The following is a 15508-nucleotide window of genomic DNA, read 5'->3' as shown; positions in this document are numbered from 1 at the left end:
CATAACTTTCCTTCCAAGGAGTAAGCATCTTTTAATTTCATGGCTGCAGTCATCATCTGCAGTGATTTTGGAGCCCAAACAAATAAAGTGTGCCACTGTTTCCACTGTTTCCCCATCTATTTCCCATGAAGTGATGGGACTGGATGCCATGATCTTAGTTTTCAGAATGTTGAGCTTTAAGCCAACTTTTTCACTCTCCACTTTCACTTTCATCAAGAGGCTTTTTAGTTCCTCTTCACTTTCTGCCATAAGGGTGGTTTCATCTGCATATCTGAAGTTATTGATATTTCTCCCAGTAATCTTTATGTTTATGTCTCTCCAAATGCATTTATCTGCTTTCTTTCACTTACCAAGGTATTTGTTCATTTATCTTCTTTTTCACTCATTTATTAATTCATTCAACAATCCCTTTTGAATGTCTAATATATGCATTATATTTGGTGCCAGAGGCAAATGAGTGTGTGTGTATGTGTTTGTATTTGTGACGGGTGTGCTAGTCAATGGGTATTGAGATAATATTACATTGACTCTATCCTGAGAAACTTTTCAGTCTAGTGTAATATGTAATCACAATGGACTCTGAACACTGCAATCACCAAATTACAGTGGATGGTCAACATTTTCAGTTGAATAACTGTCATTTGGAAACTAAGGGGTGATGTCTTCAGAATTCTACCATTCAACTGAAAAAGAACAATTGTCCAAAAGAAAAAAATGTGCTGTTTGACTCAGTGAGAATGTAGGGCAGTTATAAGGACTTAGATAGATCACAATACCTGGAAAGCCCCTCAGAATGGGGAATATAGTTTCTTAGAGGAGTAAATACTGATTAATAACTCAGAAGAGTTTTTCTATAAACAATCCAGACCAAGATCCAGCTCTCTTCTTTGATAAAGTAAAAAACATCAACATGAATTACTCCTTGAACTCTTTCCATTTTGTAAGTTAAGATTTTTTGTTCAGGGATCTCCTAAAAATAGTGTGTGCATGCATGCTAAGTCACCACCAGTTTATTTTCCATTTTCCATTATGATACTATTGGATGCTGTGTTATGTATTGAAATTCCTCTGGATTCTCTCTTTTGATTTATTTCTCATTATCATTCATGGAATGTTTTCTACAATATTGGCTTTGGGTTTCCTTCTCTTTTCTGTGCATGTTCTCTCATTTGGTGATGCATTTACTCATAGGACTTTGTCTCTTGCCATCATATAAATGACTCTTAAATCAATATTTATATTAATGATCTTTCCTGAGTTCTATTCCCACATTTGCAATTAACTTCAATTTTTAGACATTATTAACGTTTCAAAGATGAAATTCTTATATTTTCTTTCATTCAAAAAGCAAATAATCCCCTTAAGCTACAAATTTACAAGTCATTTACTCATGGTTAAGGCCATGTTATAAGCTATTAGACAAACCAACATTCAAATGTTAACTTTACTCTAAAAGCTATGAGGTCTTGAATAGTTTTATAAGCATCTCTTTTTGGATTTGTACACTGAGCTGGATACAGTGCAGGTCCTAAATAATGGTGGTTTATTTTTGTTGTTGTTCAGGTACTAAGTCATGTCCAACTCTTTGTAACCCCATGGACTGCAGCATGCCAGGCTTCCCTGTCCAACACTAGCTCCAGGAGCTTGCTCAAACTCATGTCCACTGGGTCAGTGATGCCATCCAACCATCTCATCCTCTGTCACCCCCTTCTCTTCTTGCCTCAATCTTTCCCAGCATCAGGGTCTTTTCTAATGAGTCAGCTCTTCACATCAGGTGGCCAAAGTATTGGAGCTTCAGCACCAGTCCTTCCAGTGAATATTCAGGGTTGATTTCCTTCAGGATTGAGTGGCTTTATCTCTTGGCTATCCAAGGAACTCAAGAGTCTTCAGCACCAGTTTGAAAACATCAATTCTTTTGTGCTTAACCTTCTTTATAGTCCAACTCTCACATCCATACACAACTACTGGAAAAGCCACAGCTTTGACTATACAGACCTTTTTTGGCAAAGTAATGTCTCTGGTTTTTAATACACTGTCTAAAGATGGCCACAGCAGCCTGAAGAGGCTGGTATTTAAAATTAATCTTCATATTCAAAATAAGGAAGTAATTATGATTATTTCTACTTTTAAAATAATTTTTACATTAATTCTGTGTTTTCCATTCCCACATAACCAATTTGATTTCCATCCTAATAATGATTTCTCTTCCATGTATGTTATAAAGGACTAGACATTTGATTTAGGGTTTGACATATGGGCAGAGATTAGCATAAAATGTGACAGAAAGACATTTCGGTGAGAAAAAGCATTGAGACAAGACAATGAACGTTGTTTCCAATGACAAGCAAAGATTAGAGTTTCTCTGGGCATGGATTTCATGTAGAGGCATTGTATGGGAATAGAATTTGAAATAGATCTTTTGTGTGTAAAGCATTGTGTATTTTCCTGCTGGAGTCAAGGAACGACATGACCAAATCTGTGCTTCTGAGGTGTACATCTGACATCAGAATGTGACTGAGTGGAATGGGGAGGTAATGGGGACAATGCCATGAGTTAGGAATTTACTGGAATTACGCAAGTCAGAAATAATATCTGTCAGTCATGAAGGGAAATCTCAGAAAACAATGTCGCAATTCAGGAGAAGGCAACCTCTATTTCAGAGACTGGACTCTAATCCCTAAGAAAAGAAATATAAAGAAACGGAGAAAAACTAGAATGTAGAAAAATAATCAAAAACAGAAACTTTGGTGTGGAAGAACGTGGTGGAAATCTAGTTACTATAACAGGACTATCATGTGAGCTAATGAATTCAGGAAAAAGGCAGGAACTCAAGCTGTTTATGAAAGGAACTCAATCACGTTCATGAAACCTCTCATATTATGCAGAATTTCCTTACATGCACATGTGCATGCGACATTTCTCTGGGGACAGTACCTAGGCATTAAGAAAATCACAAGAGGCTCATGAACTAACATATTTAAGATTTAGACAGTGATTGAAATGGTGTTATTCTAATATAGTATTCAATCTTGGTGCCTGGCCTATATAAGTGCTCCAATAAATATTTATTGATTAAATGAATGAACGAATAAATGAACATTAGTCTTTCTTCTCCATGTTTTCATTGAGGAAATACACTGGAATGGACTGTTTGCTTTTGTTGTTTGTGTACAATGTTGTGGAGTTCCTGTGCCAATGTTGCCAATGTTTCCACTTCAGGAATAAGTGGACTGGGACCAGTGGTCTTGTTATGCTCAGTCATTGGGGGGGAGCAGCCCAGGAGAAGTGTGGCTTCATACTGAATGAAGCATAAAGTTTTATACATTCACCGAGGTACTTCCTACTCAGTCATCCTGCCTTCTCATCTCCTTTCCTAAGTGTCATACCTGTATCATAGTCTGAAGACTCTGCCTGCTCCTTTTATTCCTCTCCCTTTATCATTCACCAGTGTTATCCCCAGGAAATACAAATGGGCTGTAGCTGAAAGCTGTGATTCAACCGTGCTCCTTGAAGCAGGTTCTTTTAAAGAGAGTTCTGAGAACACATCTCCTTGTATATTTTTATATCCTGTAAACTTACAAATCAGATTTGAAATATGATCATGCTACTATGTTTCTGTTGGATGGAAACCAGAATTTTACCACTGTGTATTGACCCTGATGCTGGGAGGGATTTGGGGGCAGGAGGAGAAGGGGACGACAGAGGATGAGATGGCTGGATGGCATCACTGACTCGATGGATGTGAGTCTGAGTGATGGACGGGGAGGCCTGGTGTTCTGTGATTCATGGGGTCACAAACAGTCGGACATGACTGAGCGACTGAACTGAACTGAATGTGAATAGCAGTGATGCAGTAATTATTTGGATCAAGAATGCTTGTAGGACTATAATACTTATGCAAAACAGGCTAGGGGGAAAAAGTTATTTGTTTACTATGGGAAACAGTTATTTTAGGGGGCAATGAATTAAACTGTTTACCTCATAAATGTCATAAAAGCAAATATAACCATATTTGCTTTTGCTAGATGCCAAAAAGCCTGAAATAACACAAAAAATACCCCAATTTAAACAGGGCTTTAATCTTGGAGACAGTTAACCACCATTTGAGTGCTGATTAAGACAACACATTCTATGATCCTAGAAACTATTCTCTTCCTCCAGTCTCCTTTGATACCATTCCAAAAATAAAAATGCAAATTGCATTTTGAAACTATTTAACATTCTGTATTTAAAAGAAAACTCAAAAAATTTATCAGCTTCTTTGGTTTTGAAATATAGACATTTTCATAGAACTTTGGGGTAGAAAGTGAACAGAGGGATCATTCAACGCAAGTCCATGGATGACTAAGGATATGTTTTTCTCACCGGGAAGTGGTTCTTCTCTGCTATGTATTCCAATTGACAACCAAAGCTGGTGGTCCCTTCCTTGCACTCCTTTTATACTCTTCCATATTCCCAGGACCTGGAATGTAAACTTGGGTGGGGCCATGACATTTTGTAAAAGTCAATTTGGAAAGTATTAATACAGAGAAAAAGCAAATGAAAGTAGAAAACGGGTTCAGTGGAAATGGAACTAGAAACCAGGCTTCTGGACTTCCAATTCTGAGTTTTTTCCACCACGCATTCATTCACAAAGTCAGAATTAATAATGCAGGAGCCAAGGATAGGGGAAGGGAAGGAATGAATTGCATGGTAGTAAATTTGAAGGTTTGTGTCTGAACTTACCTAATAAGTTCATAAGGGAGTCAAGAACACAAATGTTGTCTTAGAATCATATTTTAAGAAGAATGAACTAGGGGCTTGTCAAAATCAGCATTATCTATTACTGTAAGTGAAATGTTATAACAAAGTTTCCAATTAATCTTGATTTTCATCAATGAAATCTGTAAAAGTATATATAATTCATAACTTGTAGATGTGAAATTATTCACAGGTCTTACATTCCCAGTAGATATCAGTGATGCTTTGATAGCTATAGACTTTTTTTCATCTTTTACATTCTGCATAGTAGATTATAATATTTCACCTAGAATTAACACACTGTCTCGAATAATAAAAATAGGTACATGTGCATATGCAACCAAATTAGAAAAAAGATTCTGGGGTTGAGGAGAGATTATAGGGATAAACCATCTGCTCACAGGGACACTAAAATTAAAAAATTGTTTTGCACAAGGTTTCTTCTGAATCAAAGCTAGCAGTCCACTGGGTTTGGTTTGGAATTTGTTGGATAAAATAATGCATTCAGGGAATGTCAACTTCATTTTATCACTGCACAAATTGGTCAATAGTATTTCTTTCTCTTGATCTTCTCTTAATAATCCAAGTTGTCGCTTGAGAAAAAGGACACCCAATTGCCCATATAAATTCCTGTGCCTTTTTCCTCTACTTAAAATGATGGGACATCTTTTTGTTCTACTCAAACATAGAACTCTTGTTCTTTTAAATAAATTCTGATCAGGACCCAGTTGCTGAGTGGAGTAAGATACACAAGACAATCTAGTCATCTTTGAGAACCTTAAACAGAAGAAAGTCACTGTATTTTTCTTATAGGAAAGCCTAAGACTTGATAATGTCAAAATCTATGCACAGTGGATTAAGAAATCTTTTATATGCATCTCAGTATATAACACAGTGACTTATTTACCCCCTAGCTCTTGGCAGTTTCAGTTCAGTTCAGTTCAGTCGCTCAGTCATTTCTGACTCTTTGTGACTCCATGGACTGCAGCATGCCAGGCCTCCCTGTCTATCAACAACTCCCAGAGTTTACTCAAACTCATGTCCACTGAGTCAGTGATACCATCCAACCATCTCATCCTCTGTCATCCCCTTCTTCTGCCTTCAATCTTTCCCAGCATCAGTGTCTTTTCAAATGAGTCAGCTCTTCACATCAGGTGGCCAAAGTATTGGAGTTTCTGCTTCAGCACCAGTCCTTCCAATGAATATTCAGGACTGATTTCCTTTAGGATGGACTGGTTAGATCTGTTTGCTGTCCAAGGGACTCTCAAGAGTCTTATCCAACACCACAGTTCAAAAACATCAATTCTTCCATGCTTAGCTTTCTTTATAGTCCAACTCTCTTAGTCATCCATGCATGACTACAGGAAAAACCATAGCCTTGACTAGATGGACCTTTGTTGGCAAAGTAATGCCTCTGCTTTTTAATATGCTGTCTAGGTGGTCATAACTTTTCTTCCAAGGAGCAAGTGTCTTTTAATTTCATGGCTGCAGTCACCATCTGCAGCGATTTTGGACCCCAAAAATTAAAGTCTGTCACTATTTCCACTATTTCCCCATCTATTTGCCATGAGGTGATGGTACTGGATGCCATGATTTTTGTTTTCTAGATGTTAAGCTTTAAGCCAACTTTTTCACTCTCCTCTTTGACTTTCATCAAGAGGCCCTTTAGTTCTTCACCTTCTGCTAAAAGGGTGGTGTCATCTGCATGTCTGCTGTTGCTGCTGCTGCTAAGTCGCTTCAGTCTTGTCCGACTGTGTGCAACCCCACCAGGCTCTGCTGTCCCTGGGATTCTCCAGGCAAGAACACTGGAATGGGTTACCATTTCCTTCTCCAATGCATGAAAGTGAAAAGTGAAAGTGAGTCGGTCAGTCTTGTCTGACTCTTTGCGACCCCATGAACTGCAGCCTACCAGGCTCCTCCGTCCATGGGATTTTCCAGGCAAGAGTACTGGAGTGGGTTGCCATTGCCTTCTCCACTGCATATCTGAGGTTATTGGTATTTCTCCCAGCAATCTTGATTCCAGCTTGTACTTCATCCAGTCCAGCGTTTCTCATGATGTACTCTGCATATAAGTTAAATAAGCAAGGTGACAATATACAGCCTTGATGTACTCCTTTTCCTATTTGGAACCAGTCTGTTGTGCCATGTCCAGTTCTAACTGTTGCTTCCTGACCTGCATACAGCTTTCTCAAGAGGCAGGTCAGGTGGTCTGGTATTCCCATCTCTTTCAGAATTTTCCACAGTTTATTGTGATTCACACAGCCAAAGGCTTTGGCATAGTCAATAAAGCAGAAATAGATGTTTTTCTGGAACTCTCTTGCTTTTTCCATGATCCAGTGGATGTTGGCACTTTGATCTCTGGTTCCTCTGTCTTTTCTAAAACCAGCTTGAACATCTGGAAGTTCACGTTCCCATACTGCTGAAGCCTGGCTTGGAAAATTTTGAGCATTGGTTTGCTAGCATGTGAGATGAGCGCAACTGTGCAGTAATTTGAGCATTCTTTGGAATTGCCTTTCTTAGGGATTGGAATGAAAACTGACCTTTTCCAGTCCTGTGACCACTGCTGAGTTTTCCACATTTGCTGGCATATTGAGTGCAGCACTTTCACAGCATCATCTTTTAGGATTTGAAATAACTCAACTGAAATTCCATCACCTCCACTAGCTTTGTTCGTAGTGATGCTTTCTAAGGCCCACTTGACTTCACATTCCAGGATGTCTGGCTCTAGGTGAGTGATCACACCATGGTGATTATCTTGGTTGTGAAGATCTTTTTTGTACAGTTCTTCTGTGTATTCTTGCCACCTCTTCTTAATATCTTCTGCTTCTGTTAGGTTCATACCATTTCTGTCCTTGGCAGTTTCAAATAGCCCATTATGGAAATGTCACCACCAACTTTTTCTTGTCCTTGTCATTTTACCACATTTTAGATTGCAATTTTTAAAGGATCCTAAAGATAAGGATTTAAAAAAAAATTGACTGTATGTTAAAGGAAAAGTATTTCTAGCTTTATTTTTGCTATAGTTTCACGATATGAAGCTCGGTCAATATGAATCTGTGAAAAGTGACTTGTTTTATTCATTCTGTAAGAAGTCAGGTGTATTTTAGCTTGCTATTTGTGTCATGAACATCAGGAAGTCTTATAATTGATTAATATTTAGTTGTTCTTGTTTGAAGAATTAAAGAAGTGATGTCATTTCGACCATATGTTTTTTACTTTTAAAAATTGAATAAATTTATATGTTTATTTTTGGAAAGGGTTTGAAATTACATCAGCTGTGAGGAGATATCCCACATCAAGGTCAGAGAAACCCCAGTAAGATGGTAGGCGCTGGAGCGGCTGAAGAATTGATGAAGCTGTGCACTGAAGACTTGATGCTTTTGAACTGTGGTGTTGGAGAAGACTCTTGAGAGTCCCTTGGAGAGCAAGGAGATCCAACCAGTTCATCCTAAAGGAAATCAGTCCTGAATATTCATTGGAAGGACTGGTGCTAAAGCAGAAACTCCAATAGTTTGACCACCTGATGTGAAGAGCTGACTCATTTGAAAAGACCCTGATGCTGGGAAAGATTGAAGGCAGAAGAAGGGGATGACAGAGGATGAGATGGTTGGATGGTATCACTGACTCAGTGGACATGAGTTTGAGTAAGCTCCGGGAGTTGGTGATGGACAGAGAGGCCTAGCACGCTACAGTCCATGGGGTCGCAAAGAGTCGGAAATGACTGAGGGACTGAACTGAACTGAAATCATATGAAGGGAGGGGCATAAACATCTTAATGTAAATAGCATTTTAATTTATTATTTATTAATAAATAAATCATATTTGCACTTGTTAATTATACATGAATTTATTAATTTAATTATTATACTGTTGAGGAAAGAATATTAATGGCATTGAAAATCACAATACTTGTTATTATATTGACCACAACTATATCTAGCATTAATGTGCCAGAAACTGTTCAAAACACTTTTTATGTGTTATCTCAATTAATCTTCATGGCCATCTCATGAGATAAGTTTCATAATCTTCTATTCTACACAATACGAAATTGAGATTTGGCTAGGTTTGTTGTCTTAAGTCTTAAAACTAGCCAGTCATTAGAAACAAGAAGTCCAACTACAAAGTCTCTAGTCTTTTTATGACTCCTTCTGCTTCCAGGATACTGATTTCTTTCTCCAAGTTTGGAACCCTTTGTACCCATATCTTATTTATTTGCAATATTGCAGGAGAGTGACAAAAATTGGGGCTCTGGATTCATGTAGATTTGACTTCTAATTCTTACACTTCCCTCTTAATTGCTGTGTCATTTGGTAGAATCACAAATTCCCCAAGTCTTATATCCCTAAATTCTCTGGGGTTTCTTTCTTCATCCATAAATAAAAACAGTAATGTCAATCATGTGTTTATTGCAAGGATGAAGTGAAATAATCTATGGTGACCTCATAGTATAATGTCTGGAACCTAAATATTATTGAAAGAGAGTCATTATCATTTTAAATAATGTTTTAAATACTAATCCAAAGCCTTGTAATTTTCTAAAGGTTAGTATTAGTAGTGCTCATGCTCAGTAGTGTCTGACTCTAGGCGACTGCATGGACTATAGCTACCATCCTCCTCTGTCCATGGAATTTTCCAGGCAAGAATACACCAATGGGTTGCCATTTCCTCCTCCTGGGGATCTTCCTGACCCAGGGATTGAAGTCCAGTCTGTGGTGTTTCTTGCATTGGCAGGTGGATTCTTTTCCCACTGAGCCACTTGGGAAGACCTTCTAAAGATTCCTCACTTAATTTGAGTTCTCAGGTTAATGACTTTTTCATTCTCTAATACGAAGCCATAATACTGGACCCAAAATATGTAGGGAAGTTGGGCAGGCTGGAAAGAGATAACAGAGTTGTAGGGATAATTTAATCTTTGCTGGCCCAGTATTATGAGGTGATTTTTGTGTCCCTATAAAGTTTATGGACACACTACTACTAAGCTGAAATCCTAACCTTATGTTAAAATTATTTGAAAATAGAGTGGTTGCAGATGCAATTATGCAAGATGAGTTCATTAGAGTAGACTCTAATATAATATGTCTGGTGTCTTCATAAAAAAGAAAGAGAAATTTGTCATGGTTTCATTATTTGTCTCTATGTATTTTTTGCTTTCCTCTTTGATTTCACCATAAAAAAGAATTAAATAATGCCTTTTGCAGCAACATGGATAGAAGGACCTAGAGATTATCATACCAAGTGAAGTAAGTCAGAGAAAAAGAAATATCATATGATATCAAATATATGCAAAATATTAAAAAAAGATACAAATGAAATCATTTACCAAACAGAAACATACTCATAGACTTCAAAAACAAAGTTATGGTTACCAGAAGGGAAATGTAGGGGTAAGGATAAATTATGAATTTGAGATGAACATATACACAATTCTATATATAAAATAAGTAATCAACAAGGACCTACTGTATAGCCCAGAGAACTCTACCCAACATTCTCCAATAACATATGGAAAAAGAATCTGAAAAAGAGTGGATATATGTATATGTATACTCAATATTGCAAATCAACTATATTCCAAAGCAAAATAAAAATTAAATTTAAAAAAATTTCCCCTTAAAAAAAGGGGAAATTGGACCACAAGAATGTCATGCAAGAGATACAGAGAGAAGATGGCCATCTGCAAACTAAGGAGAAAGATCTGGAACAGATCTTTACGTCACAGTTCTCAGGAGGGACCAACTCTGCTGACTGCTTGATTTTGGGATCAAAACTACAATGAATTTCTGTTGTCTGAGGCAGTCTGTGGGACTTCGTTATTGCAGCCTTAGCAAACTAATATACCCAGAATCCACTCTTTCTTCATGCATGTCTTCTGGGAGTAACCTCTTTCTCACCATCAATTTATGTGATTCAGATGAGGCTGGCTCTATCCTAGCCTTATCCATGGGTTCATGAACCTAGATTGGCTTATGATGGAAGCCCAAAGCTTTGGTCAGTGCTTGTGATACAGAGAAACAGTGGAAACAGTGTCAGACTTTATTTTTTGGGGCTCCAAAATCACTGCAGATGGTGACTGCAGCCATGAAATTTAAAAAGACACTTACTCCTTGGAAGGAAAGTTATGACCAACCTAGATAGCATATTCAAAAACAGAGACATTACTTTGCCAACAAAGGTCCATCTAGTCAAGGCTATGGTTTTTCCAGTAGTTATGTATGGATGTGAGAGTTGGACTGTGAAGAAAGCTAAGTGCTGAGGAATTAATGCTTTTGAATTGTGGTGTTGGAGAAGACTCTTGAGAGTCCCTTGGACTGCAAGGAGATCCAACCAATCCATTCTAAAGGAGATCAGTCCTGGGTGTTCTTTGGAAGAACTAACGCTAAAGCTGAAACTCCAGTACTTTGGCCACCTCATGCAAAGAGTTGACTCATTGGAAAAGACTCTGATGCTGGGAGGGATTGGGGGCAGGAGGAGAAGGGGATGACAGAGGATGAGATGGCTGGATGGCATCGCTGACTTGATGGACATGAGTTTGGGTAAACTCTGGGAGTTGGTTATGGACAGGGCGGCCTGGCATGCTGTGATCCATGAGGTCGCAAAGAGTTGGACACGACTGAGCGACTGAACTGAACTGAACTGTGATACAGAAATTGACACATAACACAAATGAGACATAATCCAAGATGTTTGTGGGGAACTACTATAAAAAATCCATTTGTGTTCCTATAACTCATAGGTTAGATCACTGTGTCTATAAAGAGTCATATTTTTTAAAATTAGGTTTGTGAGTCATTTGGTCTCTACTGTAACTACTCACTCTGCCTTTGTAGTGCAAAAGCAGCCTTAACCAATATATAAACCAATAAGTCTGGCAGTGTTCCTGTAAGCTCTATGTAAAAACAGGTGTCAGAAGAGATTTGGCCCATGGGCTGTAGTTTGCTGACCTCTGCCACAGATAATAAAATATTAGTCTAAAACATCTTCGTGTTACTATAAAAAGACCATGTTGTAACAGAAATCTAACACAGGGAAAAATAAAGGTGAGAGATACAAAAAGACAGATTCCTAAATATATTGTGACACAGTGAAACAAGAACGTAGACATTGAGTTTCGTGACCTGAACGATTTTCTCTTTTATTTAAATAAGTCTGAGCTGAGTGGGAATATCTTTCCATAGAAGGTGTTCTAACAGATTAAACTTCCCACATGGTGTTGATGCATAAGGAGCACCCAATGTTAGCCTTCTCTCCCATCTGATAGCAACTTGTGGATTTTTAAGATAGTATTTTTTTTAAGGAATAGAGTATATTCAGGATTGAAAATACTACAGATGAACAAAGTGAATGAAACATATGAAAATGGCCATATGACTTCATACTTTCCACTCTCTCCTTTCTGGATTGCCCAGAATGACTCCCTTTCTTAAAATAGCCATACAACTTCATACTTTCCACCTGGACCATAACTGATTCTATTTCCTGAGTCAAAAGCAAGGATTAATAAAGAAATTAAGTTCCTTAGTTTTGTACTCCTGATTTTCCTTAGAAAGATATCAGTTTATCAATGTTCTACTCCTTATGGCTGGAGGGTTCTTAGGAGTGGGGTCTGCCTATAGACTGTAACATTGATCTTTGCAGGGGAGAATAAATATATGGAGAACGGCGTAACTAGGATGGGGGGTAATTTGAAAACACAGATACAGGATCCAACAAATCAGATACAGGACCTAACACATCAGATACAGGATAGAACACACTGAATACTGAAAATTAAAAAGGCCAATTTCTCTTGGGTAAACAAGAATGTACTTTTAATTACAACAAAACCTTTTTAATGCCTAACAGACCTAGTTTACATATGGTGACACTCAAGGATGAGTGATCTCCATTGCAAATAGAGAACCAATGGACCCTTGAGATAGCTCCAACATATGTCTTTGTTATTGAAGAAGGAAATGTACTAGTGACTAATTGAAAAATGTATTTATCTCCATTTTTTAGTTTTGGGTGTACTATACCTTTTATTTAACTCTTTTTATTATTTCACTTTTATGGAATTTTGATTATAATAACCATATTTGATTGCAATAGAAGAATTTTTTCAGGATGACCTACTAATTAATCACTGTTCATTAATTCATTTATTCAGCCTTGTATGAATATAAAAATACTTATGAAATTCTCATTAAATGTATAATATTTTTTTCTATTAGAGTTTTACATGCATTCTTAGTTCCTGGAATAATACTTTTATTGCTAGGAACAATGCAATTGAATACATGTTTAATAAAACCTTTTGGATGTACAAAGAAGTTATTTGATTTTTCTGAAAAATATGATATAAACTTCCTATCTAGCTGAAGAGAGAAACCCTACATACTTGAAGAAGCTACATGATTACAGAGATGAATCTCTGGTCAATAATTAATTGCCATAATAAATTATAATAACAAAGAAACTGAAGAAATGGTGGATAGTTATAGAGTAGGATAAAGAGTTCAGAATGAGTAGTGGTTGAACTAGATTCTGAGCAATGAATGATTAGAATTTATTAGAAACAAAAGATAAAGAAAGATATACCAGGTGAGAGAGTTGACATGAGCAGATGAAGAATCAGAAATAATGATGTCAATTTTGGGGTTTAGAAATGGGGTGACCAATCTTGGCGTGGGAAAGGAGGTGTTAGTATTGGTAGGGTAGTGTCTGATAAGATTTCATGTAAAGGTGAGGTTGCTGGAGAGGTCTTGGCCTGTAAAGATTTACTTGCTGGCTGGTGAGAAACTACTAGTCTAAGCCCCCTTGCAGCAGGCTCTGCATAAGAAAGAACTAGAAAAATGGCAAATTAGGAAAAGACACACCTCTAGTGACTTGAATCTCTTGGATGCACTGTTGGTAGAAGTGTCTAGGCTGTATTTTACCTTTCTCCTCACCCTGGCAGCTACCTTTGCACAGTGCATTAAGAACAATGGTCTGCTTACAATTCCTCTTTGTATCCCCAGGGCCTAGAGAATTGATGAATATTTAAAAAGTAAATACTTGTTTTAAATAATTAATCAATAAAATATGTATTGCATGCTTTCTATATACAGCTTTATGACAACCACCAGGAAAGAGGAGGCAAAGGCATTTATTTTCAGATCATATTCTTGATATATAGAATACATGCTGTATCACTGGGAGAGGTTATTAAAATTGCCTAAGTCTGGTTGACAGTCTATGGAAATTATTGCTATGTTGTAATCTTAGACAAAATAGCATAGGGGTCAAGAACATTGATTTGGAGCTAGACTGAGTTTGAATTTAGGCTCTGATGTTATGTTAATATGTCATTGGTGAACCTATTAGCCTTTCTGGGCTTTATCATTTCCAGACCATATAAGAAAATGCAGTCTGCTTGGATTTTATGTCCTTTGTATTTAATTTTTAAAATAAATAAAACCAAAGACTCTATTCAAATGAAAGTCTAACATACACACACACACACACACACATTACATATACACGTATGTAAAAAAAAAAAAGCTGCCTTTACTTCTCCTAAGCCCAGGGGATAGTAGTGTGTTTGAGAAGTAAGGGAATTAAGATAATACCTATTTCTTCAATGCCACTTTGATATTCTCTGATTTGAAACTTTGGTATCATCTAAGATTTTTCTTACTCAATTGTTTCTCTTTCCTCTAAGATTAGGAAGATTATTTTTTTTAATGGGAAATCTTTAATTTATTTTAAAATGCTAATAAATAGAAATATTCTTAAGTACATCTTTATCTTCCAAGAATATCATATTTTATCATTTTATAACAAGGATGGAACAGAAGAATATGGATTTAGTGTTCCAATCTCTTCTGGAAGTATAGACACCTAGAGAAACACAAGACACTGTGACTCTGGATTCCAAGTAGCAGGTAGCAACAACTTTTCAACTGTGTTTCATACGGTCAAAGACACAAGTGTGAGTTTTACAGTATGTCTGCTCCCATTAGCAGCAGCAACAGCTCCTTTTAGATAATGCTGAATTCCCATGGATGGGCACCATAGATACATCTCTTTCTCACTAAAATAAGCCTATGCAGATAAAATATGAGGGAGAGAACATTTCATATGTGGGTGACTGTTAACTGGCTCGAAGTTTTAAACTATATTAAACTTTGAATTTTGGCATTTTAATATTAAGAAACAATTACTTGCATATGCCTTATACAGTGCCAAACTAAACTATTGAAGAGTTCTGAGCTATTTTATTTGTGCACAAATGACAGAGCTGCATAGGCAAATGGGGAAAAAAATGCTACAAAGGTTGAAACATCTTAAGCAATGGGAACCTATCAGTTCAGTTCAGTCGCTCAGTCGTGTCCGACTCTTTGCAACCCCATGAATCGCAGCACACCAGGCCTCCCTGTCCATCACCAACTCCCGGAGTTCACCCAGACTCATGTCCATCAAGTCAGTGATGCCATCCAGCCATCTCATCCTCTGTCGTCCCCTTCTCCTCCTGCCCGCAATCCCTCCCAGCATCAGAGTCTTTTCCAATGAGTCAACTCTTCACATCAGGTGGCCAAAGTATTGGAGTTTCAGCTTTAGCATTAGTCCTTCCAACGAACACCCAGGACTGATTTCCTTTAGGATGGACTGGTTGGACTCCTTGTAGACCAAGGGATTCTCAAGAGTCTTCTTCAACAACACAGTTCAAAAGCATCATTTCTTCAGTGCTCAGCTTTCTTCACAGTCCAACTCTCACACCCATACATGACCACTGGAAAAACCATAG

This window comes from Bison bison, unplaced genomic scaffold, assembly GCF_000754665.1.
Source record: "Bison bison bison isolate TAMUID 2011002044 unplaced genomic scaffold, Bison_UMD1.0 scf7180017864464, whole genome shotgun sequence".
Taxonomy (NCBI): Eukaryota; Metazoa; Chordata; class Mammalia; order Artiodactyla; family Bovidae; genus Bison; species Bison bison.
This window is presented reverse-complemented; position numbering follows the sequence as displayed.